Source organism: Balaenoptera borealis (genome assembly GCF_965194805.1).
Source record: "Balaenoptera borealis genome assembly, chromosome: 5".
Lineage (NCBI taxonomy): Eukaryota > Metazoa > Chordata > Mammalia > Artiodactyla > Balaenopteridae > Balaenoptera > Balaenoptera borealis.
The window spans coordinates 20,332,578-20,337,217 of NC_138862.1; the positions used below are offsets into that span (position 1 = coordinate 20,332,578).

At 36.4% G+C, this 4,640-nt stretch overlaps 1 pseudogene across 1 annotated transcript; it reads right to left on the reverse strand.

Moving 5' to 3' along the window:
• Nucleotides 1-561: 561 nt before the first annotated feature.
• LOC309628965 (general transcription factor IIH subunit 3 pseudogene) lies at nt 562-3,888 on the reverse strand (annotated as a pseudogene). The gene has a single exon. The product of its transcript is annotated as a general transcription factor IIH subunit 3 pseudogene (transcript).
• Nucleotides 3,889-4,640: the final 752 nt, after the last annotated feature.

Below are 4,640 nucleotides of genomic sequence, written 5' to 3' on the forward strand. Positions count from 1 at the left end.
AGAGAACAGTTCTTCAGTATTAATGCTTTTCTCCTCCTCATTAAAAAAGGGATGGATTCTATGAGGGGGCAACACTTAAATGTAAAGAAGCCATTCTCCCCAAGAAATTCCCCCTCAGAACCCAGACGTTGGCTTTCACAAATAAGCTCTTCACACAACTGTTTCTAAAGAAAAAGTTGCTACCAGACTACTGCGCTCACTCTCCTTATTCATTTAAAATCAGATTTTAGAGATATTCAGTGACAAACTATCATTTGGATGACTCTGTCTAAACATGTACTGATGTCAGACAAAAGAATAAATATCTGCTGATATCTGGAGCTAAATCTCAATCTAGAAAATAAGGATTTTATTTACTTGACTACTGTCAAAGTTAAGTGTTGATTCAAGTAAGATGTTCTATCTTGATTAATGCCATTACTCCATAAATAGTCACTTTTTCCAAAACTGCATTCAAATTTCATGTTGTACATTTCATAGTAAGAACCTAGATGGGTAGGTTCTGACACCTATAATCAGCACAGACTCTCTTTGAAAAACGATAATCTCATTTTAAAAAAAAGTCACAATTTGTGCTTTCTTCCCCCATTTCTGGACAAAGAACAGTCAGAAAAGATTTTAGGGTATATTGCATAGAATGACTCCCTCCAATAAATCAGCCCCCCAGAAACACAGGATGAGGATGATGTTTTACAATATTTCCTGTAAGAAAGTTAATTAAAAATTATCTTACACATATCTCTTTTTTTCAGAGCCTTCCTAACAAAGATTCTGCCATATAATTTCTATTAATAGCTCTAAGTGATGGGGAAACAATTTTTACTATCATGCAGACATTTTTAGTTTCTTTTTCTTGGCCCTCAGTACTGGAGGTAGAGAAATCTTAAAGGCTGTCTTGCATGTAGTGCAGAAAGGGCCGAAATTGCAGAATACTGACAAGCACACAGAACAGATGTAGCCTATTTCAATGAGATTTCGATGACAGAAGCAAGCGGCCCGGTAGTCAAAAAGAATTGGGAGTGGGAGGGAGGATTAACCGAGATCTCTGATCTTGATCAGGAAGAAAAACCCACAGTATATACTGCAGAAGGAAGGGTACAGTCTCCCTGTGATGTCACAAGCCTTTTGGAGGAGTCCTGAATCAGAGTCTAACACGCAGGCACCAATCAAAATATTCTGCTTCTGTGCTGCGAAGTTGACATTCATGAAGTTCATATATTGCAACACACTATCTTCTGCAGCCTTAATCACCCAATATCCGATTTCATTTCCTGATTATCTTTAACCTCCTTGTTCATTCTCTGAATGTAGCAAAGAATTTTGGCGAGGGATCCTGCCAGCAGAGTTTCTATATGTTGACCCTCTATGTCACTCTTGGTCATTAGATCTTTGATCTCTTCAACAATAATTTCATTTGCTGCTGTTAACAACTCGTATTTTCCGTCTTCACTTCCTGAGGGATTAAATTCAGAAGAAGAGTTGCCAGAGTCTCCAAAGAAGTCTCCAAGTCTGCCATTCTTTCCGGGATATAAGAATAGAGTTTCTTGAATGTGACTTGCTATCACAGCAAGTTTGTTGAAACGACTCACGAATAAGTGAAAATTTCCTAGCACCATCACTGCATTTATGCATTTTGATAAAGTAAACTGAGATTACTTTAATGCTTGCTTTCCCCACCAAATTAGGCTGGTATCAACTACGATAACTAGAAGATTCAATTCATCTTCGTCTGAGACCATGACAGCCCGGGTCCCTCAGCACACAGCCACTTGCAGTCTCAAATTTTTAAATAATTATATCTCTTCAAATATTGACTGTTCTCCCTCCACATTTGTGACCATCCAATGAGCCCGTATATCACATAGGGCATAATTATTTCCCTTGTGTTTAGCATCTTTCATGGATTATGTTGGAATTGAGACATGATTCATTCTAAGATATACAGATAAGTCTGGGCTGAGACAGAAGACCCAGGGCCACTTTGAGGAGCCTCTAGTCCTATACTCCTGTCCCTAAATGTCATTTATCAAAACTTCTGACTTAGGTCACTTAAATCTATAACAGAGGCCTGGTAAAACTCAGCAAATATGCACAAAGTATCACAGCTTAAAGTGCTAGCTACCCAGTAAGAAGCAGCTCAAAGTTCATGCTCACCAGCAGACAGTAGAGCCAGTTAGCAAACCAAAGCAAGAGAAGAAAGACCTTGGTAGTGGTCTTCAATTGGACATCCTGCTCAGGACACCAATTATTTAGTCCCTCCTGCAGAGGTAGTATGGACTCCCTTACCCAAAATTTGTTTCAGGTCTCAAGACTGATGATGCCACAAACACACTCCAAGGGGATATGAAAGATTTATTATTTTTATATAATGAGGCTTTAGGAGGACAACAGGACTGTCCTCTTAACTTGGTCCAAAATGGCTTGATAAAAAAATAATAGTAGACAGATTTAGGGGGTTTGCTGTTGTAACGGGATGGGTGCTTACACGTGGACAGGGCTTTGCATGGTTTAAACTCTCACCAGCGCCAAAGGAGGGAGCTCTTGGGCTCTCTTATCAGCTTTCACACATGTGGGCCAGAGGGAAAGAGGTAAGCTATAAAAGCTGTCAGTGGTCAAGCATAAAAATGGAGTCAGACTTTGTATTACATGAGCTCTGTGCCAGGGAAAAACAAAACAAAACAAAAATAAAAACAAGTGCTGGTCTCCAGAGAGCTGCCAAACAGGACAAATAGTGACAGTAGTCTAGGCTTTTTGGTGAGGTCCAAACTTGCTCTTCAAGTTGCTTCTGGGATGCTGGTTTTTATAGCTACTGTGTTTGAGAATCTATTAGAGAGAGGAAATTTTGGAGCATGGATGAGAATAAGGGAAACTTAAAATACAACAAACCGCACTGTTCTTACTGATATTCAACCATTTTTTCCTTAAATAAATAGTCCTTGGGAGGTTGCAAGCTTTGGTTAATTTCTAGAGTTCTGAGAATATTGGTTTTGAAGTTGTTGTCAATGTTTACATTGCTTTTCTGGAGGAGTGGATTTCTGGAGTTTCTTATTCTACCATTCCATATATGTTAGTCTCCAAATCCTTTCTTAGTGTACACATATAGAAACATGAATCTTGAGTCAGTCCTCTGAACTCTGAAACATCTACATTTTGAAGTAAACTGATGAAACCAAGAATGTTTAGAAATCTTAGAAGACAAAAATACATGTTACAGCATCCTTCATGAGATATTACCTTTATTTTTTTAAGGTTGAGGTGTTATAATAAATTTAAGCAATTTAGATTATTAATGACAATCCAGAAGTAATTGTTACTCTTTATTTCCCATTGGATAGACAATATTTACCAAGAATAAAATCCCCTCACTCTTCAAAATTATTTGTGCCAGAGAAGGTACTGGAAAAAAAAATAATATTTGAAAATATATACAATGTTTTTGCGTACACACTTCAGAAGTTCTATAGGATAGTAAGTTTCCAGCAGAAACTCGGACATCAGTTTTATTCAAAGAAGCTCTATGTGAAACAAATTGATTTCATTTGGAATTGTTTAATTTATTAATAGTCATTTGTTTTTACAGCTGAAATAAAATGTTAATGCTAATACATAGAAATACAGTCTGGTATGCTAGTTGACATTTCTGCAATGTTAAATATGCCCGTTAAAACATAGAAAATGATCTAATCATTATTAGCGTTTTTATCTCTTTTTTAAGCCTTGACCTTTTATCCACAAGCAGAAAGGGCTGCTGAGAATTTGTATGCTCTTCTACCTAAGTTGATACCTTTTTATTTTTCAGCTGGGCTTTTCTACAATCAGTCCTTTAACTCTCTAAATCACAGTTTTGATGTACTCAAAGTCAGTGACTTCTTGACTCTTGATCCTGCACCGTTGCATGGATGTACGTGTTTATTAATAAACTTGAATTTTCTCTAGGCTAGGGCAATAATGGTCTCTTGAACAGTTAGTTTGGGCAATGTGATTTGGGAACATTATCCCTAAGTAATTTTTCTAATGTACTGAAGGAATTGTTACAGGCATGACTGAACAAGTTAACTACTGTGGTCACCAGGGATCAGGGAATCACTGTATTTTATACTGTCAGAGAAAATTCATTGCCAGTAGAACAATGTGAGTGATACCTTTAAGCATTGGGTCATATTGAGTTGGTGAAAATTGATGTTTACAGACAAAGTTACTGTTTTTGTCTCATTTGGCACATTTTTAAAAGGGAGTCAAAGAAGAGAGTGGTCATTTATTTTCTCTGATATTTAATTAATTCTCAAAATTAATAAATTGTTTCATAATTATGCTATATTTTGATCCATATTTATAAAGCAAAACCCTCAGCTAAACATCTTCTTCATCCAAAAAATTTTCTTTATGGAAATTTGTAGGCTAAATTTGTTTACATTTCTCTGACTGATCCCATAGGAGAGCTCAATAAATAGTCCTAGTTGAATATCATTAGAATATTTGAGACGAGTTGAGCCTTCTTAGAAACATAGCAAATGTTTCAGGGCAGGAAAATAGAAATTCATTAACCAAACTTTCTATTTTTCATATAAAAACTTTTTATGAAATAGAGCTTTTCAAAAACATTGTTAATGAAGGTGAGAACTGGAATTCAAATTTCTGCC